A 26,475-nucleotide genomic window follows, 5' to 3' on the forward strand; every position below is an offset into this window, starting at 1 on the left:
CACTCTCTATGATCTCATTTAGTTATGCTGTCTTGGGAGTTGAAGGAATCTCTGTCAAGGAGATGGGAGGAGGTGTCTGTGACGGGTTGTCACCCCCAGGGGCAGTGTGGGAGTGGGTGGATTTGCTGTGCCCTCTAACCATCCAGCTGGGCTGGCCCTTCTCACACTGCTCTGCTGATGATTCAGCCAGTCTCTCCAGGCCCTGTTATCACCCAACACGACAGCAGGTGGCGCCACATACCTAGCTGAGCTACCTGAGTGCTTTACCTCACTCACAGATATACCACCATAGATGCCACTCATAAATACACAACAGAGCACCAGCCAATTTCCCAGCTTTCCAGGCTTGCACCTCTGCTGGAGTATAAACTCAGTATTATAACATCTTACACTGCACAGGGATCTGTACAATGCAAGCTCATTAATATAGTTCGCTTTCCCTTTGATGTGGGAAAGATATGCACAACAAGCCTGTGTTAACCAAGCTGAGATTTTCCCAGACATTTCACTTAAAGACACACTAGTTAAGATAAAACATAAAACAAGTTTATTAACTACAGAACGATAGATATTAAGTGATTATAAGTGACAGCAAACTGATCAAAGCAGATTACCTAGCAAATAAAAAAAATGCAAATTAAGCCTAATATACAATGTATCTATCTATTATAGATAGATAAATTGCTAATTCAAATCCCCTCATGCTGACTGATGATACAAGCAGGCTTGCAGATTCTTAAGGCACAGACTGCAATTGCTGTGCAGCCAGGGTTCCCCTCCCCCATTCCAAGTCCTTTGTCTTTCAGAGCTTCTTTCAGGTGTAGAGTTGCGGGGGAGTGAAGACAAATCATGATGTCACTCCAGTTTGTGAAAGGTACCAAAATGGACTTCAGTGTCATCTGGTTTGGTCATTTGCCCTTCAGTGCCTTGCTGGGTCATAGCAGCTATTACTCATAGGGTGGCTGAAATGTTCACAGGAAGGCTAAACTCTTCTAGGGTCCATTGTCTTTGTTGATGAGCCACAGCACTGTCTAGCTTCTTCATTGTTGTACCTGAAAGACTAGTTGTGGGTGTTACCCAAAGTAAGCACATTTGAAATACAGATACATAGTCAATATTCAGAACTTCAGGTGCAAAAATGATACATGCACACAAGTAGGATAATCATGTTCAGCAAATCATAACTTTTCAAATGATACCTCACATGACGCATCTTGTTCAAAATGCATCATAATGATGTCATAATCATATCATAATCATATCGCCATGATAGTCACATGGACAACTTCCTGTTCCTGTGCTTGAGTTAAATAGAGGCTGAGGACCAATAAGGACCTCCAGGGTTCCACCAATCAGAGCCCAGGTCTGGAGTCCTCTGTTAGAGTTCAGCTGCTATTCTAACCACTATTAGAAGATCACTGGGTGGCAGGCTGAGACTGCCTAGGACTTAAGAGCCCTGTGGACCAGCGTTCAAGACCTGTGGTCCATGACAGGAGGCTACAGAGTCTCTCTTACATCTCCTCTTTCCAACATTTATAAAGCTATTTTTCAAGGCAAGACAGTTGTGTCAATATCACCAAAAAAATCTATGATGTTGCCAAAGATGGAATTTCCATTTTGAGTGTCTCTGGGCCTTCAACCTCCTCCTGCCTTGTATCTCAGCTCCTCTGGGCCTGTTAGTGGGAGAGTGATACAACCAGCAGCTTTAGTGCCCTTAAAAGTGCAGAAATACAAACAATTAGGAAAAGTTAAAATTGTACACCATTAGAGATGCAATGAGCCTCTCATCAAAACTTTAGCCAGGTTCTTGAATATATTTAATGGCAAAGTCAGTTCTGCTATGGTATCTGTGTTTGTTGGTGGAAGAATATCTTATGATCTCTGCTTTTTGAGATGCTACAAAATCAAGATAGTGTTGCATATTGAATCTTATCCACTATATGAATGCTGTGGGGGCTATTATTTCATCTCCACCAGAAATGAAAGAAGTGGAATTGCCACATTCCTATTCTAAATTATTCAAGATTTACTACTCACGCAAATGTTATCCAAGGACATCACTCTAATATCTGTACCCTTTAGAGAACTTTAAACAAAAAATGTTTATGGTGCTATTTTTGTAGGCTCCACACATTAATTGGTTTGAAATACAAGTATGTACTGTAATATCTGCTGAGTACTGCTCAACTTTCTACGTGTTCATTTTTATTCTTTTTATCTGTTTATTTTAAATGGACTTCCTCAGTCCTACTGACTGTAGCAAACAGACAGTTGCATCCAAACTGACACTAACATGTTCCTCTGCTAGCCAACTTTCCTGATAGAGGTAGGCATGCCAGAAAGTTTGATGGTAGAGCCAAGTAAAAAAAGTCTAACTTGGCTCTACTGGCAGGAAGCCATGCCAAGACACTGAAGGTGACTGTACATATATAGAAAAATAAATATGTGAAATGATATATTTGGAAAATCAGACCAAAATATTGTTACTGTCTTGGTTCTCTCAGATTCATGGGATTCATAGCCAAGCCAGAACCAGACAGTCCACTAGTGCCTCACTTGCTCTTATTTATGGACAGGCTTGGATGTACTCAGAGCAAACTAGCCAGTCAAGATGGTTTGTATTTTTCAGTTTTTCAGATAAATTTTTCACTATTATAACTGTCAAGTTAACTATATCTTAGTTGTTTCCTGAAAATAAAAATCAGTACAGAATGTTTCTAAAGAGTTCCAAAGGAACAATCTCTGTTCAAGGGTATGTCTCCACAGCAGAAGCTGTGCACAGGCTAGCCTAAATCCAGCTAGTGCTGATAACAATACCAATGAAGTTAGCACATCATAGGCTTCAGAATGGGCTGGCAGCCAGCTTCAGAATGAGCTAGTGAGCTGACTACATACCCAGATTTATACTACCATGCTGAAGCCTACAATGTGCTATCTTCACTGCTGTTGTTACCTATAGTAACTGGATTCAAGATAGCTCAGGTAGCCAGTGCACAACTTTTGCTATATAGACATATCCCTAGTGTTCCTCCTCCAGTCCCTCCTCAAGATCAATCTCTACTCTTACAATGTCAACTCTTCAGGATGGGGATTGTGCCTTTGCATATGGTTGTTCAACGGCTAGCACAAAGACACCCCAATCCTGCATGGGGCTGCCGGATACTACCAGAATAGCCCCCCATCCTGTAAATATGACCTACATTTTTTCTTCCTAGATATATGACCTTACATTTGGCCATATTAAAATGCCTGGTGTTTGTTTGATTCCATTTTACCAAGCAATCCAGATCACTTTGTATCACCGAGCTGTCCTCTTCATTATTTACCTCTTCCCCTAATCTATGTTTTCTTCCAGGTCATTAAGAGATAGATAGATAGATAGATAGATAGATAGATAGATAGATAGATAGATAGATAGATAGATAGATAGATAGATAGATAGATATGACCTATTTTCCATAAACCCATGCTGATTGGGTTAGTTCTTTATTAATCGACTGTCATATCAGCTGTTCCATTATTTTGCCTGGGGTCGACATCAGGCTTGACAGGCCTTTCATTTCCCAGCTCATCCCGCTCAAACTTTTTAAATACTGGCACAACATTAGTTTTCTTCCAGTCCTCTGGATCTTCCCCAGTGTTCCAAGAGTTATTGGAGTTACTGAAAATCAACATTTATGGCCTAGACAACTCCTCGGCCAGCTCTTTTTAAAACCTCTGGGTGCAAGTTATCCCAAACTGCTGATTAAAAAATGGTTAACATTAGCAGTTGCTGTTTAACATTCTCCTTAGTTACTACTGGAATGGAAAGTATTTCATCATCATATGTTATGAATACATCAGCTGGCTTTTTCCCAAATACAGAACAGAAATATTTATTGAACAGTGTAGCTAATACATGTTATAAGACATACATATTTACAGGAAAGCCATTTTGATATCTGACTGCAAGTTTGGTTTTGTGTGACCAAAGCTAGTTAATATGAGCCAAGCCACGAAAAAGGAGAAACATCCACAATAGCTGGCTGTGGAAAACCTGTGCACACTGAAACTACTGGTAAATCAGTATGTGAAATTCTATCCAAAGAGTCTAATTCCCCCCAGGAATTCTTGATCAACATATTCTTCATCAGAGAGTATCAATTAGTAAATACATTGGGAAAGTAATAGTTCTTCCTTGGATGCAAAGGACCATCCGAAAACACCTCTTCCATAGCTTGAAACCTTTATGATTACTACACAGCCAATGAAACCACTAATCTCTCTGCTGAAATTTTTTTGGTCCTAGTGAAGGAAACTCCAGACCTCAGTCCTAGGCCCCATTTTGCCTCAGGGAATATAATTTACCATTTCCACTCATATACAATGCTAGTGTTTTTTTCATGCCAAATAGCAAAATATATTGCTTTGAGTGACCTGAAAATGTATTTATTAGAGATGGGCAAAACCAGATGTGGTTTTGGATTTGCACAACCTCATTCTTTGGGTTTGGGATTTGCAAATCCAAATGCAATGGTGGTTTGAATCTCAGTCTCGTTTCATCCAAATTCTCAGAGTAATGGTGAGAGGATGGAAGAAGGAAGGAAAATGGTTCTAAGTTTCAAACAGAGATGATCAAAACTAAGTGTGGTTCTGATTTTACAAAAGCAAAAGCTGGTGTGGCTTGGATCTAGGTTCCATTTTATATTAATCCCCCAAAGTTGGCATATGGAAAATTGTTCTGAGATTTGACTCATATCTAGAAATAATGAGCAGAATGTTCAAATAAACATTCTAACAGTGGAGGGGGAGGGTCTTACCCAACTCAAAACAAAGCTACCAAACATTTTAGAGTTAACCCATTGCTAGAAACACCAGAATACAGGAGTACAGGTATTATGAGAGTATTGTTCCTAAAAGCAGTTAATCTAGTGTTTTAATTCTAACCATTACTACTAACATCAGGAGAGCTATTGACAACAAAGGCTCAGTACTAAAGTGCTTGATTATTTTGAAAAAACCTCCTCTCTAAAGGTTTTATATTTTTTGTATTACATTCTTTGACTACAGTGGTGTCCATTTAAAAAGTCAGCATTTGCTAACAGTTATCATACAATTTTATTGCCTATATTTAGAAATAGGAGATTATTATGGCATCTGATTCTTTACCTGATGTAACATTGTAGGATCAAGCTGAATGTGATGTCTGTACAATTTTCACTATAATATCTAGCACAGGTAAAGGAAATTTCAAGCAAGCAAGTTTAGAATTACTGTTTCCCAGGGAATCAGTTCCACTCAACTAGTAGATAGTGTTATTGGGATAAATGGACAACGTTCCTCCTGCCGAAGCAGAGGTTTGGGGATTATACAAATGACAAGAGCTTCAACGATTTGATAAAGGGCCTTGTTACAGGAAAGTGATGTTATGCACATAGAGGAGGACATCTAGTGGAGAAGGTACAAATACTCTGTAACTATTTGGTGGCTGGCAGTGAAAAACACCTCTTATAGGTAGAAGAGTCAAATACTGGGGATCTTGAGTAAATGGGCTGCATGAAAGGCAGTTACAAAGGAGCCAGGGGAAGGAATCTTCCCTCGGGTCTCATTCTGTGGCTGTCACTGAAGCCTCGAGGCTGTTGCCCACATGACTGCTGCACACGTACCCCCTCCATGAGGGAGTTTGGCTGGTGGATCCTCAAGTACATCTGCCCTACCACATCCATCATCCAGTCAGAGTGCGTGGATACCATGTCCAGGGTCTCTACATCCTATATTCCAGCCCATTCAGTGGAGCTTGGTGCAGTGTGTTGGTTTTGTTGCATCTAACCTTTTTAAATCACACTTAATGCTAGGGTTTTTTAAAATATGTACACTTATTAAATTTGTATTTATTCACATGTAGGAAATGCAACTATGGGTGCCTATCACAAGGTAATCTGGGTGCCAATCCCATAAATTAAAAATCAGATAATAAACAATGGGCTACACATACATGTATCCAGCTTAGCGCACACACCCCTCAACAGTCTTAACAAAGAGAGGGAAAGGTAAAATTTGCAGAGTGCCTGGGAGATTAATAAATCTGGGCTCTGGCAGACAAAGTGGGGGAGCAGGTTTCAGAACCAAGGACCCCTCACAGAGAATGCAGAATAAAATGCCTTTAGTAGTATAAACTGTTTTCATTACTACAGATGGAGGCCTTGCTTACAAAACAACAGTTAGCGCACTGCCGAAGGGCCCAGTTCAGCTACCCATGCTCATGCTTAATAGCACCTTATTCTACAATTAATCCCACTGAGATGCTACCCAATGTGGTTAAGGGGGAAGAATTGGAGCTTTGGAAAGAACAGAGTTTGGGGCCTGATCCTGTATTATTGAAGAGAATTGGAGTTTTGCTATTGATACCAGCATGTACAGGATTGGGCCCTTCACTGCTTGCGGCACCCTTATATCACAGCCACATTTGAAGGCTATTCTATATGTACCTGACCCTGTGACTGCCCTCTGTCCTCTTCAGAAGACACTCAGCATCTTACTGCATCTGGCTTGTACATTAATTAAAAGTTTTTGGTTGAGAATTCATTCCCAAAGAGACAAGGGAGTAAACTTTCAGTGAAAAGAATTATACCTCTACAATTTTTGTTAAGCTTTTGACTTGGGAAAACTATTTATATTCAAGTAATGGGCTTTTTTGTGCATTGCAAACTATTTTCCTTCCCCCTCGCCCCCAGGTCCACAGGCTATTTATTTACAAAGCAAATGTATAGCAAAATCCTTTGAGGTCTTCAGGGTCATTTCTCAGTAATGTATTTATAGTAACAAAGCAATATTAATGAAGGTTTCTCACTGACCAGGGAAGCTCCCTCTTTGTGTGACATATGTAATATACAATGTATATGACGGTGCTATCAGCAGACGGATCTATGGCATATGCTTTATCCATCAATTATTTCTGTCCTTATATTATAGTAGTGCAGCTTTTACTCTATAATTAAGTTTGTGATCGAGATTGCATTATCAATCTCTCTAGGCATTTATATGGCCCCCATCACTGTAGTATATGACCGCCTCACAATCTTTAACGGAGTCTATCCTCATAACACTCACAACATCCAGAAAAGTCTTATCAGCCTCAAAACTGGTAGGGCAGATCTGGAGCTAACCTATATTTTTCTACAAAGGTTGAAGTGAGTTAGAAGCACTAAAAACAGAAGTGGTCCCTAGAGCTCAAGAAGTCTAATTATTTTGCCATTTTGTAGCATAAAACACAGAATGAATAGGTGAGATAAAACTTAATTTATTAGATTCCCTTTGCTGCATTCTAGTGCCCGGGATCAAAAATGAATTGATTACAGTCTTGTTTCTAAAGTTATTAATGTTTGTGTATAGAGTCTCCCTATGGAACATCTGCTCTGCTGCTCTTAGGGATAGCACATTGAATTACTGCTGGAGACCTAAGCTCTCATCTAATAGAAAAAGAGGGGGAAACAACTCAAAACCCCATTTCCTAAAGAGATTAGTCATAAAATATAACCCTGTGACTAGGGAGGCAGGTCAATGAAAGAGAGAGATTTTTTTTCCATCAAGAGACTCACACGGAGTTTCCAAGCTTCCTAAGGCCCAGAGAAGTAGGAGACCCAATCATCCCCCTAAGAATCATGAGAGGAGTCAGTGAGGGTCACAGAAAGGGCTGGAATGCCCCCCTGATCACATAACTCCCATAAAGTCCCCAGTTGGCACCCAGTTGTTCCGCTTATAGACCTCCTGAAATCTGTGGGAAGGGAATCCTGCTGCTGTAAACCATATGAGATCTGCAGGGAGGAGCGTTGAGAGAGCAAAGGGCTTCAGGAGAGAGCAAGGAATCATTCCCCACTTTCTGTGGGCTCATTAAGTTCTTCACAAGGAGAGAACCCCCAGTGAGCCTTAAAAGGCTTGACAGCTTGCATGACAAGCCCTAGGCGACACATTGGAGGGCGCCTACTCAGGTTTTCTGGGGCCCTGATGAGCATCCTCACACAAGCTCCATGGGGGTGAGGAGAGCACGATCCCCCCTGAGGCTCATGAGCAGGAGCTGTTGAGCTATGGATTGCAGAGTATGTGTGAGGGGAAGACTAGAGCTGACTCTGACAAACTTCATGAGATTATCAGGGGGTGCAGTTCGGAGGCTGACAAGCAGATTCAAAGAATGAGGGGGAGGGATTCTTCACTCAGTAAGCATTCCTACAAGGCATCTGGGGAACAGCAGGAAGCTGCAAGCGGGAAGGGGGCTATTATTGTACCCCTTGATCTCCTCTGTTGGGCTGGGGAGCAACAGGAAGGGTAGGTGGATTCTTCTCTCCCAGCGCTGTTTATCAGCCATATTCCTCCCTTCCTTTAAGACACAGGAAGACAGCCCCAGTTCTTCAGACAATAGGAAGTCGACAGGAAGGGAGTCACACTCATACACACCTCCCAGGCTTTACAGGAGAGGAGCTCCGAGGACCTACAGAGATTTGCAGGACTTGGATTTCCTTTTTGCAGACCTTAGGAGATCTGCAGCATCAGGATTCCCATCCCCAGGATGGTGTGTGAGGACTGTGGCTAGGAGAGTTTGTGGTCAACAGAAAAGGGGATATTCCTCACTGCCCTGGACCTCCTGAACACTGTTGGATCAGGCTCTCTGCTTGTGGAGCTCCTGGGGGTTGGAGGAACAAGGTTCCTCTCCAGCAGTCCTAATTACATTAACAAGAAAAAAGGAAATTTCCTCCCCAAAAACACACACACAGAGAGAGAGAGAGAGAGAGCTCTTTCAGGTGAAGTTAAGGTTACAAGCAAATTTTAGGGCAAATTAGCTTTTGAGAACTTTTGAGTTAAAAAAAAAAAAGATAAAACCTAACAAATCCAAAGTCAAGTTTGCACTTCTCAAACAAGGCATCTAAACTATTTTAATCCTGACTTGTAATAGTGCTTGAGAAAATTAGACTCTTATATTTCCTTATTCATCGGTAACAGAGAGGTTAATTTCTCAAATGACTACAAAATGTTCTCTTGCGTGGTGATTGCTCTGCTTTACAGGTTTCCTTTCCATCACACCCAGATCACATTCAAGAATTGTACAAATTTCTCTCAGATGTAATCAGGAGTGTGACTGTAATACATGTAGACATACGCAAACTAGCTTTGAGCTAATTACTCGAATAACAATAGCGGTGAACCTGCAATAGCACTGGTTGGGCTAAGAACTCGAGTACATACCTGGGGGGAGGGGAGGGTGTCCCAGGTGCATTTGTAACAGCCCTTGCTGCCACAGCTTCACTATTATTGTTATTAAAGTTAAATAGACTGAAGCAAGCGTGGGTATGTCTACAGGTGCTTCAGTCACACCTCTGTCTGCTGTGTCGACATACTAATAGTTTGGGTGCCTAGTTTGAAAAGTACGACTTTAATGGCATGTCCTGAGGTTTTAGTATGTGACATTTTCCCCTGCTCCAGCCTGAATGGTTTTGAAAGGCATTCTATCGCACTCAAGCTACTGAGATGTGCCTGCAACCTGTACGTCACCTTAGCAAAAGTGGTTGTACGGTGTATCTGTCTAGATCAGCAAACAAAACAATTGCTTTCTCTTTGAGTTGCTATTTTGGGTGTCAGCTCCAGAATCAGCATGATCTGAAGTGCTCAGCCAGCCTTTGCACAGGCGTGCAGCGCCTTTTGCAGAACTGTCTCAGGCACGGTTGTGTGTCTTGGGTATAAAATAAACCCTAAATCTGTTACAGCTTTAACAAAAAGCAAAGCTGGCAGCCATTCTTCCTTTAAGGCCTCTGTTTACTGTAGAGTGTTTTAACCATGATGTTTTAATTTCAGAATTTTTTAAATATGTATTTTGTGAGAAATAAACACAGATGACTTAACTGTAAATTGAACCTGGGTCTCCTGGCCATCAGCCCAGGGTACTACCAATGGGGCCAACTGTCTTCTGAAGTTTAAATACATCTGCCCTGACTGCCATATTGCCAGTACGAGCTCTGTTTATAGTCCTCTTTAAAGTGCATGCACTCACTGGTACAGGGCTCAGCAGACCAACGCATTAATCTGCTAGACCTTCTGCTCCTAAGGAGTCTAATTTGCCTCCTGGCACAATCGCTGAAATCCACAGAGATACAAATTGTACAAAAGAGATTTGATAAATGCTCTTGAAGATTTGCCTAAAACATCCAGACTCCTGCTTCTCTTTGCCCAGTGGCCTTACAAAAGACTTTCAATTAAACACTGCTGAGCTCCAAGAACTGCAGGAAGTGAAATCATCAGGTAACGCTCAGAAGCTGGAGCGAAGGGAGTGATGGAGTAAAGCCAAAAGAAAAATCACTCTGAGTCAGAGATAAGTTTAAAAATGAAATATGGGCACCAAGAAGTTAAAACAATAGTTCCTTTTACCATGAAAAGCCTAATCGTATCTGAGGACAGCAATGAAATAACGCTGGTAAGCAAAGAAAAAGACAAAGTGTGAGCAAACAGAAGTTGAACATGCCTGATCACTAAGTAGTTGATATTAGTGGCTGAAATATCAAAAGAATTGGTTGCCCCCTCCTTAGTGTTCTGGTACTCACTGTATTCCTCACTGTTCCTAGTATAACTGTAGGACAGAGAAGCTAAATAGTCTCTACGTCTCAGAATGTAGCATTTGATGGGGTACCATAGGTGCCAACTGGGGTTTTAAGCAGGGGAGTGGTCTAAAAAATTTACCAAACATTTTCTGAAATTTTACCAAATAGTATCAGCTTAGAGAGCTAACTAAAGCAGCAATGCTGCAACCTACGAAGAAGTGACAAAACAAGCAAGTAATAATTACTTTAAATATATTGACTGAGAAACTATTAATCAAGGGAAATTTTCCACAATTTCATTGCACTCCACTGTGCGAATCTGTCAATGGCAATAGACCTGATTCTATATTTCTTAAATCTAGATTAACAAAAATACCCATTAAGAACCATAGAATGAACTACAGATAAACTAGCTTAACAAACATGAAAATAACTGTTAACATTCCTTACTGTTTTAGCAATATTGTGAAAAAAGTATTTTCCACTAAGAATTATTGGACAATTTGGAAACCTGTTGACTTAGCCTATTCACTGAGTGATTGTTGTGGACTTTTAAAAACTATCTATCATCTTAAAGGACTGGGGCCATGAGCTATATCTATGTGGGACTGGGGTAAACAATGGGGTGAAGGGGGGTGCGTGTGTGTGTTATTGTTACAAGAACAGTGGTGTCAGGACAGGCATCTTCTGTTCTGTGGGGCAGGGACATGACTATAATTGGGGGCTGGTATGGAGACCATAGGCAGGAGGTGGAGTTTAGGGGCTGAGAATCTGGGGCATGGAGGGGGATTGAGGGGTTTGGGGGGAGGAGACCCTGGCAGAGGGAGGAGATTGGGGAAGACACCCTGGGGAGGGAGGGTTTAGCGGCTGGAGTTGGGTGGGTCAAGAGGGGTGAGGGACAGGCCTGACCAGATCTGAGCTATGAAGCTGTATTGCTGGGTGGGGTTGGTGTTTTTCTGTGCCATCCCCTCACTCCATGCTCGCTCCCCACAGCAGCCAGACATCTGAGAATGAGCCAGCGTGACCCTGCCCTGCACCACCCTTGGCGTTACTAGGAGAAGGAAGCAGAGTTTGGACTCCTGGATGGGGCCTGTGCGGGTTGTGCAGCAAAAAAGGCCTGGCAGTGGCATTGCCATTCCCCAGGCCTCTACTGCCCCTCCCCAGAACCAGCATCCCCAGAGCCACCTCCTTGGCATCCCCGCTCCTCCATGGCACCCCCAGAGCCTGCTCTTCAGCACCCCCTCCTCCACAGCACCCCCAGAGCCAGCTCCTCAGCATTCCTCCTCCCCCCAGGCAGGGAGCCCCTGAAGAGCAGCACTGCCCCCACCCACCAGCAGCAGTAGTAGCTTGAACTCCTCCACCACTGCCGTTCTGTATTGGCAGGGGAAGGAGACCCACTGGCTCAGCTGTGCTGTTACAGCAACAGCAGCGCCACCAGCCAGGGGACAACATTTTACTGAATGTGTCGGGAGCAGAAGCGGGTGCTCTGCCCCTCTCCGTCCGCCCCCTGGTGGAACCTTTGGGTCCAGCTCCCTACAGCATGGGGACCCAGAGCCATGACCATGATGCTTGTTAAAATGTTTCCATCTTCTGTACCAGGTAGTAGAGAACAGGGCCAGTGGAGAGATTTGTACTTGGTACTAGCTAGACGCAATCAGTTGTTCTTGTAGGGTTTGTGTTGAGGGGTGGTGTTTTGGAAGGGGGAAAAATGGAAGCTCTGAAGTCATCCACAGTTGTGCAAGAGTGGGAATAGTCCACTGGCAATAGTCATCATCTATTTGTAACATATCCAAATAGCTGGATTCTAGCAGAATTACATAAAGCAGATACAGCCCAACGGACCGATTGCCAACCTTTCCATTATGCCATTTGGTTTGAGTGTATGGGGAAAAAACATTATCCCTCTTGCTTATAACAATGAGAGTGTTGCCAGCCCATTCTTCCATTGTTGTTACAGAATAGAAGAAAGGATAAAGCAGAAACAGGATGAAAATTAAGAGCTAAAAGGGATGAAAGCTGGACTTATTCTGATTTCTTGGGGAATACGATTCTATAGCGGAGGCCCCGCTGCTGAAAAGTCTCCATTCTTCAGCCACTTCATCACTCTTTACTCAGCCACTAGATCCAAGCCACTCCCATATTCACTAGCCTTCTCCACAATAGGGGTAGTGAATTTTTCTCCTTTGAATTAGAAAGTTGCAGGTCCTGTTGGCCTAACAGCCATTGTCTTCCTTGTCATATAACATTATCATTGCTCATTAATTCAATGAGTGCCCAAAGGTGTGCTAAGGATCTCCCTAAATAGAAGACAAGGATCTCTGCCCTACAGAGCTTAAGAACTAAATTAAACATTGTGTAATGTCAGGGGGAAAGACAGTGGTGGGAGATGAGGGAAGGAATAAAATAGTCTCTTCCTACCAATTGCAAAGAAGCTGCCAACAGCGAGGGAACTACGCTGAGAGAAAGAAAGGATAAGGGAGACTTTTCAGAGATAGGTACCTAGAGTGAGGCACTTACATTCATATGTAGGCACCTGGATAAATATCCGGCTGTTGAAAGGTGCTGTGCACCCACAATTCTGATTTAGTCAATGGGAAATGGTGGGTGCTCAGTACATGTGGAAAATCTTATTTAAAATGCACTTACGAATGTGCATATGGAATTAGGCATCTAGTTTTAGGCACTCTTGCTTTTTGGGAGGAAGGTTGGGCGTGTGGCTAATGTAGTGGGATTCAGGTGTTCTGGGTTCAGCTCCCAGCTAAGATTTCCTCGGTGACTTTGAGAAAGCCACTTAATTTCTCTGAGACTCAGTTTCCAATCTTTGGCTTAGATGTTGTAACACTTTCTCCCACTGTCTTGTCTATTTAGACTGTAAGCTCATTATGGGCTGGACTATCTGCTATTTTGTGTTGCACCTAGGACAATCATAGAATCATAGGACTGGAAGGGACTTCGAGAGTCCTCTAGTCCAGTCCCCTGCACTCATGACAGAACTAAGTATTATCTAGACCATCCCTGACAGGTGTTTGTCTAACCAGCTCTTAAAAATCTCCAGTGATGGAGATTCCACAACCTCCCTAGGCAATTTATTCCAGTGCTTAACCAGCCTGACAGTTAGGAAGCTTTTCCTATTGTCCAACCTAAACCTCCCTTGCTGCAATTTATGCCCATTGCTTCTTATCTTATCCTCAGAGGTTAAGAACAATTTTTCTCCCTCCTCCTTGTAACAATCTTTTATATACTTGACAACTGTTACCATGTCCCCTCTCAGTCTTCTCTTTTCCATACCAAACAAACCAATTTTTTCAGTCTTCCCTCATAGGTCATGTTTTCTAGACCTTTAATCATTTTTGCTACTCTTCTCTGGACTTTCTCCAATTTGTCAACATCTTTCCGGAAATGTGGCAAGCAGGACACAATACTCCAGTTGAGGCCTAATCAGCGCAGCGTAGAGCGGAAGAATTACTTCTCATGTCTTGCTTACAATACTCCTGCTAATACATCCCAGAATGATGTTCGCTTTTTTTGCAACAGTGTTATACTATTGACTCATATTTAGCTTGTGGTCCACTATGACCCCCAGATCCCCTTCTGTAGTACTTCTTCCAGACAGTCATTTCCCATTTTTTATGTGTGCAACTGATTGTTCCTTCTGAAGTCAAGTATTTTGCATTTTTCCTTACTGAATTTCATTCTATTTACTTCAGACCATTTCTCCAGTTTGTCCAGATGATTTTGAATTTTAATCCTATCCTCCAAAGTACTTGCAACCCCTCCCAGCTTGGTATCATCTGCAAACTTTATCAGTATATTCTATACCATTACCTAAATCATTGATGAAGATATTGAACAGAACCGGACCCAGAACTGATCCCTGCTATTGGTTAGGGCCTCCAGAGTCTATTGTAATACAGATTAATAAACCAAATAATATTTTTGGGAACCCAACTATGAAAATATTGATATCCAGAGTTTCTCTTATCTGCTATTTCACTTTCTTTAGCTGTCCAGCTCCCTTGGTGCTTAGACAGTTTTACAGTTACCTTGGTTGGTAAGGAACAGAACTTTGTTTATAAAAAGCAATTTTTTCAAATTACTCTCTTTTTCTTGTAGGGGTGAAGTTTAAAAGACTTAAAAACTCATCAGAAAAAAAGTTAGTACTTGGAGATGAAAAACTGCTTTTTCTGGACGTCCTGGTATACTTCCAAGCCATAGCAGCTTCAAAGCCACATTTGACAGCTAGAGAAGTGCAGTCCATCATGGCTCTTTTTCCATGTCCAATATTTTCCCTAAGTCCCAAGTTTCTGTAAAACATTCTCTCTCTGTCCCCCACACCTCATCCCACTCATGACTGACTTAAGTGATGCATCTGTGCTGTGTGAAACAAGGCTTTATACATGTCTGACGCCAGGTGTGATAGTTTGGGAAACTCACAGATGCTGAATCTGTCACACCAGGTCCATTAGTCTCTGTAAGAAGTTATATCAGGAAAAAATCAAGAAAAATTGTACAGATATTTCCTTTCCTGTTAACCTCCATCTTTCAGCTACAATGTTGTAGTCAGGGAGGAGGAACATACTGCAGGCTTTAAAAAGTACCAATTTTTTTAGTTTATTTTCCTTTTAAAGACAGAATATTTAAAGTTGATTTATGCAACCTACCCAGTGAGAAGGTGTATGTTGTAATATATACCACCCCAGGCCTTACTGAGGTTCTGCCCAGTGATAGGATATAATTACCATCATACTGGATCAAACCAGTCATCCGTCTAATCCAGTATCCAGTCTCTGAGAATGGCCTGTGCAATTTCAGAGGAAAGTACAAAAATTCCAATGATGGCATTCTAAAGGGAACTAGCTTCTTCCTCAGTTCTGTCAGTTAGTGGTCATCCTATATCTATCTAATGTGAATGTGAATGTTTTCATTCTCTGTGAAAGTAACAAGGACTAGATCCTTAGCAGGTTTAAATGGGTATACCTCTATTGACTCTAATGGAGATATACTGATTTACACCAGTTGAGGATCTGTCCGTAGTCCTTTTTTGGATCTTGCTGTGATCACAGAATCAGTGATGTCTTGTGGTGAAGAGTTCCACATACATAAGAGTTACATGTGCATTGTGTAAAAAAGTAATATTTCCTTTTATCAGCTTTAAATGTATTGCCTTTCATTTTCATTGGCAGTTCCCTTGTTCTTGATAAGAGTAAGCAGATTATCTGATTTACTTTCTCTTCCGTTTCAGTATTTTATATGCTTCTATCATGTCCCCTCTTATTAATCAATTTTAGGGGGTTTTCTGTTCAATTGATCGTCATAATACCTAAGCATGTCCTCTCTAAATAGTCCCAGTCTTTTCATTCTCCTTTCAAATGAAAGTTTTTCTATTTCTCTAATTATTCTCATTACTTGTCTCCAAATCTGCTCCTCCTGTTTCTGCTATGTTCTTTCTGAGATCAGTTGTTTCAACCTAACACACTATGCCAGGTAACAGCATACCAGCAATTTACATAATGGCAGTATAATATTCTCAATATTACTTTCTATCCCCATCTTCATATATCTTAACATTTGGGTGCTTTTTGTGACTGTTGCTGCATATTGAGCAGAGGACTTCATGGAGCTGTCTACAGTGATCCCCAGATTTTATTCATGACTAGTTAAAGCTCATTAGAAAACCACCAGTGTGTAAATAATACCTTCCAGAGGGCATTACCTTGCATTTGTCATCAATGGATTTCACTTGCCATTGTGCTGCCCATTCACCTAGCTATGTCAGGTCCCCCACCTCACTGTTCACCCCCTTGTCTAGATCATCAATAAATAAATTAAACAGAACCAACCTCAATACAGATCCTTGGGAAACCTCCCTGTTAACCTTTCTGCCATGTTTAAAATAGATCATTTTTTCCTTACTCTTAGCCAGTTTCTAATGCGCAAGAGCACTTTACCTCTCGCCCCTTGACTGCTGAGTTTCCTTAATAGCCCCTTGTGAGGGATTTTGTCAAAGGCTTTTGGAAAGCTGTGGTGATCGTCTCCTGAACAAAGTTTATGACATCATTTCAAAGCCTCACAACTGCCTCCCCTCCCCATCAAGCCTGTCACAAAGCAGCTGAAGCACAAGAGAAGAGGGGACTGAAAAGTCATTATCTGTACACTTGCTGGCAAAAACTCCTCCATACTGAGGATGCTTTCCATGGAAATTCTGGCTGCATTAACTTTGGCTGAGGTGTGGGGACTATTTCTGGGAGGTTTAAAAACCTCGCAGGACTGACTTTTACTTTTATTCATGTAAAGGGTCTGTACTTACATTTATTAAAGAAATAAAAACATGGCTTCTGCTTAGCTTCAACCAGCTTTCATACGACATAACAAACATGGATGGGTGAGCCAGCAGCTGGGTGGGAACCTTTTCTCAACGTTTCTTGGTGTGGGTATGAGCTGAGGCTTGATCATCAAACAGACTGAGAGGAAGAGGGACTGGGAGAACGTGGAATGAGCACCAAAGGAGCCTTTACGAACATGGCTAGAACTTCAAAGCTTCCTAGGAACACCTAAGCTCTAACACATGGTAACTGTACTGAACACAGTCCCTTGAAGTGCTTAGTATAGGATACATCTACATGGCAGCTGGAAGCATGCTTCCCAGCATGGATAGACAGATGTGCTAGCTCTACTCAAACTAGCATGCTAAAAAGAGCAGTGTAGCTGGGGATAGTATGAGCAGCAGCTAGGGCTAGCTGCCTGCATACAAACACACCCAGACCCCCCTAGAACATACTCCAGCAGCTAGTCTGAGCCTCCGCTTAGTCTACCCCCAGCTATGCTGCTATTTTTAGTACACTGGCTGAAGCAGAGCTAGCGTGTGTCTGTCTACTCACACCGGCATAATCCCAGCTGCAGTGTAAACATACTGAGAGTGGAACTACTGTCTCTCTGCTTATTTACCTTAGAATTTCATTAACTGTTTGCTGCCATGATGCACGTGCGGTGGGCCAGTTGTCCAGCATTTGGATTTTGGGCTCCTCATAATCAGGTGGATTAGAGTATGCAATATCAGGCACATTCAGATAATCAAGTCTGAATATCCTCCAAAACAGGAACTTCCCTTCCAGATGTTCTTTCCCCACCTTTACCCCTTAGCTCCATGGCTCCATGCTTGGCTAAGACAATTTTCTGTGAGGTCCGGTGGCTTTTGCCCTTTCCCCGACCTCTTCAGGAGTGGCTGTGTGTCTTCTACCCTTTCTGAGATCTTCAGGTGGTCACTGTATACTTTCTCCATGCTCATTGCTTTGGAGAAGACTTGCTCAGCACTAAATCCCCCTGTCAGGCTTCTTCAAGGGAAAAAGCCTATCCAGATCCTACAGAAGTGGGGTCCAGCAAACTACTCTGGGTCTCACTGCTGCTCCTTCCACCCTTTAACTATGCTGCAGCCTGAGGCATGCCAGAGCACATTGGGCTAGGGAAGTCCTCCCATATTAGATTCACAAACTCTGATGTCCTGTGATTCCAGAATAATCAGATTTGGATTTAGAAAAATGTATAATAGAAATAAGTGGTCTAAAACATGGCCTGTGATGGTCATGAACGCAAGAGCAGGAGCATCAGCAACACAGGACCAAGGAGGGAAGAGAGGGGAAACTTTTCTGTTTTACTATTATAAATTATGAATGGCCATAGGCTCCATGAGACAGTCCCAGAAGTACACACGCAGGAACTCTGGAAGTCTTGGGTAGACAGAAGATTGCAGCAGATGCTAAAAGAGTGTGGGGAAGAGGAGTCTTGCTTGGTGGCCTGAGGGAGAGAGATTCTTCCAGTTTACACAGAGTTCCTCCTCTGAGAGTAGCTCAATAGACTTCAGCAGAGGTCCTCATAGACTTATGGAATACTCAGTGTGAGTCAGGGTAGAAGAATCTGTCGCTACAAGTGTAACTATTTTATAATGGGACGGTAACATATCTTATATGGCCAGACTTTAACTTCTCTTGGGTAACTGAAATATTTGTCAGATTAATAGATGCAGAGTGTATAATTATTAAGGCTACGATTTATTCATGGGTATTTTTTAGTAAAAGTGCTGGACAGGTCATGGGCAATAAACAAAAATTCAGGCCCATGACCTGTCCATGACTTATATTAAAAATACCTATGATTAAATCTGGGGAGGGGGCACTTGAGAAGAGAGGCTTCTTGGGGGAGGGAGGCGCCCAGGGCCAGCAGCACCAGCTGCCCGGGCCAGCAGACCACGGCTGCTTCAGCCGGCCAGGGACCGCTGCCTGGGCCGCAGGAGCAGCGGCTGCTCCAGCTAGTCGGGGACCGCTGCCCAGGGGCCACCGGAGCAGCGGCTGGTGTGGCTGTCCCCCGGGCCGCTCCAGCAGTGGCTGGTGTGGCTGTTCAAGGAGCCACCTGAGCAGCTGGCCCCAGAGCCAGCTGCTTGGGCAGCCCTGGGGTCAGCCACACTGGCCCCTGAAGAAGTCACGGAGGTTGCCCTAGTGATAGCAGGACCCCCTGCAAAGTGCAATGGATAGCAGGACCCCCTGCAATGTGATTCCTCTGGGTAAATTGGATTTGAATACATCCAGTACAAAGAGCAGGCACAATCTAATAATGTACAATGAGAGCATAATGCAGCTCGTAGGAAAATGTGACCTCAAAGTAGCTAACCCCAAAAATAACAGACAGTACCAACTGAAGTTTGTGGTGGTGGATAGTAAGCAGCTGTGGCCACCAGTAGGCCCTTGCCCTGACCTGGTTTCTTTGGCGGTGGCCTAAGGATCATCTCTCCTCATCTTCCACAGGCCCCTGCCAGAAACTGCCTTGCTAGCAGCAGGCAGCTCCTTTTATTTCAACCTCCTGGGCCTTGACTAGCTGTTGCTGATCCCCAGCCCTTCTAGTTGCTGGAGGACCAGATCTCAATAGTTCCCAAAATGGCTTCTCTTGGCAAGCCTGGAGCTCTAATACTCACTGCTCTTTTCCTCTCAGAAAGTTGTTTCCTAGGGCAGGCTGTAGGAGAGCAGCAGGGCATCCAGTAGGGGGCCATAAAGACCTGGTATACCATCACACCCAAATAGAAACAGCTTTTGGCTGGCATATTTGGAGTGGAGCTACTCCATTAGTACACCTATGGCCACCCAACAATAGTGTAATCAGACCACAAACCCCTAGAGACAATCATGGGAAATTTTCTTCCTTATTGCTCCAAAGAGATGGCCGCGTATGTTGATGCATTTCCAGCATTACCAGGTACATATCAGATGTTATCCAGGATTATTACTGGTGTTAACTGACACCATGAGCACAGCATAAAAATCCAGCATCAGTGAGATGAAGGAAAGGGATCAGAACATTGAATCCATTAATATGCTGCACTCTCTCCCAGTTTCAACAGCAAAGCTCATGGAAATCAGAGAGACTATGAAAAAGGACATCCAAAGACAGGTAGTCAAGACAGAGATACCAGCAGGGTGGCCAGAAGACAAAAGCCAAGTACCACTAAGAGCAAAACCATATTTTCAAATTAAGGATGAGCTGAGTGTGCAGGATGGAATCATATTTCAAGGGCAGAAAGCTGTGGTCCCCACCTCATTACATAAGGATGTCATGCAAAAAATACATGCCTCACACCTGGGCCTTTGGCAGCTGTCTTAGATGGGCATGAATGTGCATTTATTGGCCGGGAATAAATACACAACTCCATTCCTTGATAGTAGGGTGACACACCTACTGGTTGTGTGATAACCACTGGCTGAAAGAGACTCTTACCACATGAGCATCCCACTCAACCATGGGAAAAGGTGAGAGCATACTTGTTTATCTTAAGGAAAAGCAGTATTTGATGACAGTGAACTACGGTTCAAATTTTTGGGAGGTCAGTGTCCTGCCTGATGCAACAAGCAGGTCATTGACTGGTAAACTGAATGCCACCTCAATTTGCCTTGGAAGAATTCAAAGAATTGGTACACAAATGGCAGTTTGCCACCTCCTCCCCAGCACACCCACACAGTAATGGTTGGGTGGAATCAGCTGTGAAAACAGCTAAAGGATTGGTACACAAGGCTGTTTCTTCCAGTTCAGACCCCTGGTTAGCATTTTTGGAACACAGAATACTCCACCACAAGGGTACCAAACAGTGCAGTGCAGGCATTGATGGAACGAAGGATCAAGCCCTGTTACCAATTAGGAGAGACCTGTTGCAGGCAGAAGGATGGAGATAACGGCAAGAGGAGATGGACATTTACATATACCATTTATATGTATAAAATCTCCCATTTTGCCAGAATTAGCTTATGCCCATGGAACTCTTTACAAATATTCTAAAAATTAAGTAAATCTTGGAAATCACACAAGTTAAACCAAGTATGATAGTTATATTTTTTACAGAATGCATCACCATCATTCTACCATAGGACAAAGTGTCAGAAGGCAGCCCCGACCCAGGCCAAATATGACCAAAGGCTCCAATTCCACCTTTATGTCCTCTTTGGGCGTTCTTTGCTAAGTTTGCCATTCATTGCAAAGCCATTAAAACCAGAGTCCTAGTTCCATATTTTTTCTTGTCATGTGGCCAACAGATTGTTTATGTCTTTAAAATTACCTTCTGTTTGGTTTGTTTTCAGTGATTATTTGGTGTTACTCAGTGCACTTTTTTTGATGGTCTTCATTACCTGGACAGCAATCTATGGAAAGATGTATGTTCAATATCCCACCAAAAGACATAAGAACAAGTACACATAAACACAAGAACTGCTCATGCCTTGGATGGAACAAGAGAGTGACAAGGAATTTGAGCCTTTCACCTTCTGGTCACTGGTTTGAAGGCAGCCCAGATGGACATGTTCAAAAACTATTACCATCCAATAGCTGTATGGTGCCTGGGTAAAGAATGTTAGTCCAAGTTTCATTCTGGAGACACAAATCAGTGTCTAGACTTAATGGACAAGTCCACAGCAACTGATCCTCTTGGTGGGGGTCTCAGACAGGCCAAGAATCAAATGGACTTGGAGACTGAATTATCCTCTTACCCCTACAGATGGCCTCTCAAGATCAGGATTGAGCCACACTGGAACTGCTGCTGCTTTTTCACTGATTCTGCAGATACCAGATTTCAGGGGTGTCAATCTGGCACCTTCTGTGATCATTAATTTTTTTAAAAATACACAAGGAAAAGAAGTTACCATTCCAGAACCAACTAATCAGTATTGTCTCATAAAATTGACAGGCATCTCCTGTAATAAACCTTAATTGGGAACTTGTTACCAAACCAGATGCAGTAAGTCATATTTGATCCAGAAAACTATGCTCTCCTTTGAGTGCTAATAGCCTCATTTTGTGTCATTATGCTGTTTCACTGCAGCACCACAAGTCATAACGAGAATGAAATAACTAGACGCAGCTGCTATAACTCAAAGGAAGACATTCTATTTGAAAGGATTCAGCAAATCTGCAATTCAAAAGTTTGAGCAGATAAGCTATAGAGTGTATTTTTGCCAGAATGCTGAAACTCCTGCCAACACATAACAGCAAATTCCAGGAATTATCTAGGAAATAAATTGTAAATTAAACTTATTGGCTTTTAGGGCTGAGTGAATAATTTGTATTTTTTGAAAGTAACCTATTTTTCAGTTCATGAATTGTCCATGGATAACTTATAACAGTCTGCATTTATTTGTGGCTCCTCCTCTCCGTCTTTCAGTCCTTGGCTTTTTCTCTCTCTTCTCACCACACCCCACCCCAGGTGCTCTTATGTATGGCTTCAAATACTATCTTTAGTCCAATGACTCACAAATTTATCTGCCCACTACAGACCCATCTTCCTCCACTAATTCCTGCACCTTGGCCTGTCTTCTTGACATAACTTTGTGGAGCTCAAGCTGACAACAAAAGCTTAACATGGCCAAGACAGAGCTTTTGATCTCCCTTCCCAACCAGTCAAGCCTCCATCTCTCCACCATAGATGTGGATGCCAGCATCCTCCTCCAAGTCAATCAGACCCATAATCTGTGTCTCATCTTTGACTCAGTCCTCTTGACCCTCATGTCCACACCGTATCTAAGTGTTGCCACTTTTAACTCTGTAATATTTCCAAAGATTCAGCCTTTTCTGTCTGTCCAGACTGCAAAGGCCTTTAATATCTTGCATCTCAGTTACTGTAATGTACACTTCTCTGGCCTAAGTGCCTGATACTTTGCTCCCGTAAGTCCATTCAAAATGCTGCTGTTTCCTGGCCCATTGCTGTGACATCACCTCCAACACCACTCATCTTTGCAACCTTCCACTGGCTCCCTGTCCTCTACCTCAGACACAAGTTCCTTTGTCTTTACTTTTCAGACCCTATCTATTAGAGTTACTAGCTTACCAAGCTGTCATTCTCGCACCTTCATTCTGCCAAGGATGGTGGAGTCAGGGAGACCTGGGTACTTAAGGGACAGCAGCTGATGCGATGGGGAGTGGGAGAAGATCAGCACCAAGAAGTTTTGCATTGACGATCTGAAGACCCAAGAGGTGGCAAGCTGTCATCTGTCTGGGAAGGGTGGTAAAGAGCCACTGGATCCCCACAAAACATAGTTTGAAGCAAGGGGAGGATCTTTGGCTGAAGAGTGGGGAAAGGAAGCCTGGAGGGAAAGTCCCTGCTTTGGGGGATATTCAAATGTAATTATCTCTATACACTTGATATTGCCCAGTCTAATACACTTGATTCTGAGAAGCACAAAATATAAACACTGGACAACTCAACCATCACAAGTGCACTGTGGCAGCAAATGAGTAAATGAAATTCTAGGGTACATGAGCAGACACAATAGTTTGGAAGGCTCTGAAACTCTGCCATGTCCACAACTGCTCCTCAAGCCCCTCCATGCATTTTCTCCACCTCCTCTTCCATTAATGGAACTACACCATTTAGAATCACCCCTAGATTATTTGTAGTTTATGCAGAAGAAATGACAGGTCAATACATTTGACCCAAAGATTTTCTAACTGGATTACAAGCTGCATTAGACAATGTTATAAGTGACCTAATATAGACTCTCTTAGAAGAGTCACAACCCATTCCATCAGGGCACATGTAGTCTTGGTAGCTTCTTTGAGAAGTGTGCCCAGAAAAGTGTGCCTCCCGATCTCTCCCACTTTGCTCAACCAGGAAAACCTGGGGAACAATCAACTGTAACTCAGCCGCCAGGCCCTCTGAGTGCCCAGCAAGGCCATCCCAGGACTTTGGGGAATGTTGAGCCTGCCAGCCCCCAAGTGAAGCCTGCTACAGTATGAAATATTTATAATACAGTAACCCCAAGAGGCCCTGTTTGGATCAGGGGCCCACTGTGCTTGTCAATGTACAAAGAGATGAAGACAAAGGCCTTGCTATGAAGAACTTAAAATTTAGACATATTTATTTGTATGAAAAAACAAATTCCTAGATCCATAATCCACAGAGTTCACACCAAGGGCAGTCAAACACAGACAGATATGAATGAACATAGAAATGATGATCAAGCCAATATTTCTTTCCAAATGTCAATGAATTACACTCCAGTTATTTTTAGATAAATTAGGAAGTTTAACCAGGGCAAAGGTGACAAAAACATTAATGGAGTGGCATGTAGAGGTTTTCCACAACCTATCCAATGTACAAGAGGCACAGCTGATCAATCTTCACTCAGCACACTCCCTCCCTCCTCTCTCAGTCTCCTGCACAAAAGGAAAAAGAGAAGGCAAGTACTGAGAGAAGAGTGTGTTAGCAAGAGATGAGCTGGCTTGCACATGACTTGACACCCCTACACAAAGAGAAGTCATTCTTCCGCTGACCTTTAAATCCGTGCTTTTCAACTTTTTCAGGTTGTTGACCCCTTATTCAAAGTAAAAAATATTCATGACCCCCCATATATTTACTACAAAAATAATAGTAAAAATGTATCACTAATAACAATATAAGCCTATATAATGTGTGTATATTTCCAGAAGTTGACGTGACCATGAAGGGTAAGGTTCTGCAGGGAGCGGCGTTTTCTTTGCTTTAGATCAGTGTTTCTCTAACGGGGGTCCATGGACCTCTGAGGGTCCGTGAGGGTATTCCAGGGACTCTCAGGGCCCCGCTGATCAACACTTCCCCCTCCCTCCCAGTGCCTCCTGCACACTGGGGAATAACTGTTCCCTGGCATGCAGGAGGTGCTGGGCGGGGGGGGAAGAGGGGGAATAGGGTGCTCGGGGGAGGGAGTGGAAAGAGGCAGGGAACAGGTGGGGCAGGGCTGGAGCGTTGGGGAAAGAGGTGGAGGGAGGCGGGGCCTTGGGCTGAGCGGGAGGGCTTGGGGGTCCACGGCAAAATTTTAAATCAAAACAGGGGTCCTCGAGTTACTAGAGTTTGAGAACCATTGCTCTAGATAGTTATGACATTTTCAGTGCCTCACAAATATCCACACACACCACGTAGCCTTTTGTGACCCCATAGGGCTTGCAACCCACCAGCTGAGAAACACTAACCTAGATATAAGTTCTTGGGGGCAGGGAAGATGCCCTTTGATGTTGTATGTGAAGCACCTATCACATTTGGGGGCTCTATAAACTAATATATAATATTCTAGCTCAGGAATAACTGAGCCACTTGTGTGAGTAAATTCCCTCCTACTTCTGCAAGTGCAGAAGGGGAGCAAAAGGGCCAAATACTCCTCACCTTACACACATGTATATTTTCAGGGAAGTCAGTGTTTGATGGCTTTGATACTAAGGTGATGGGCACATGAAAAATAAAATACATTACATCAGGCCAGATTTGACCCTAGCTCTATAAAATGAGATCTTATATACTCAAAAAATTTTTGCTTAAATCCAAATAACTTTGCTAAATAATGGAAAGAGGAAAAAATCCCTATTGTTTTATTTGCACAGTTATTACATTAAAGGAAATTGACCGCTCTGCTGAACCAGTTGATCCCCAGTGGATGCACCATTCTATTCAGTTTTGAGCCAGTTGACTTCATTAAGCCACACCTAGTAACACGAATCCTGGTGTTATATTTCCCTTAAGAGGAGAGTAGACAAAATCTGCCTTTTTCCCCAAAGGGCTAAGTTTTTTTCCTCAACTGTTTTTCTTTCTTTTTTTAAAGAGCACATGGGAATGGGGCTATATTATTGTGGCCAAATTCTGCAGCAGTTGAGTACAAGTAGTCCTCATTGAAGTTAATAGGTACTAATTGTCCCTGGTGGCTCCAGAATCAGACCTCATGTTATTCAGAGAAAGATTAGTCAAAGTGTAGCAATTTCACAAGACGACACTAATGTAGGAGCAACCAGTGATGTTTTGCTGCTGCAATATGCTCAGTTTGATCAACACAGCCTGTGTTGCACAGGTCCGACAGCATGACCATAGAGGTCCCCTCTGGTCTTAAAACCTATACATCTAGAATCTATGCTACATATCTCAGATCAAAGTTTAAGAAGCAAATGTGAGAAGCAAAAAATATCCACGATACAGAAATATGATGAAGATATCAAAACCTGGTTTCAAATGAAAGTGCTACTCTACTAGTAGGGTTCAAAAGATTTTGTTACTTTAAAAGTATTCAAATTTCTATTGAGGACACCCATTTAAACTCAGTTATAGATACACACACATGCTGTAGCTGTATACACAGTCCTACATACACGTTATAAATACATAAGTGTTTTTGAGGCTTCCTTCCACACCACTGCTGTATTAAAAAGAACAAAATAAGTACTGTCACCTCTCTGTCAAGCAATAGCGATGCTGAGGCCTTGCAAGTCAGCTTCTCATTAGAGAAGAAATCAGCAACACAGAGTCTCAGTCTATTTTCAGTGCAACTTTTTTATTGCCCACTAAATATACGCATCAGTCCTTCAACAGATGTGGCCACAAACAGCATGCAGACAACCCCCTCTTTCAAGCATCTCAGCCAAGGCACCACTG

At 42.7% G+C, this 26,475-nt stretch overlaps 1 long non-coding RNA gene across 1 annotated transcript in view; it reads right to left on the reverse strand.

Annotated features, from left to right (window-relative positions):
- Window positions 1-1,150: 1,150 nt before the first annotated feature.
- Window positions 1,151-26,475, reverse strand: part of LOC311515691 — a 100,669-nt gene continuing 75,344 nt past the window's right edge. Inside the window, exon 4 of the long non-coding RNA XR_014710203.1 lies at window positions 1,151-1,713. This is a non-coding gene — a long non-coding RNA (uncharacterized lncRNA). The remainder of the gene's footprint in view (window positions 1,714-26,475) is intronic.

Source organism: Lepidochelys olivacea, assembly GCF_965140295.1.
Source record: "Lepidochelys olivacea isolate rLepOli2 genome assembly, chromosome: 2".
NCBI classification, from domain to species: Eukaryota; Metazoa; Chordata; order Testudines; family Cheloniidae; genus Lepidochelys; species Lepidochelys olivacea.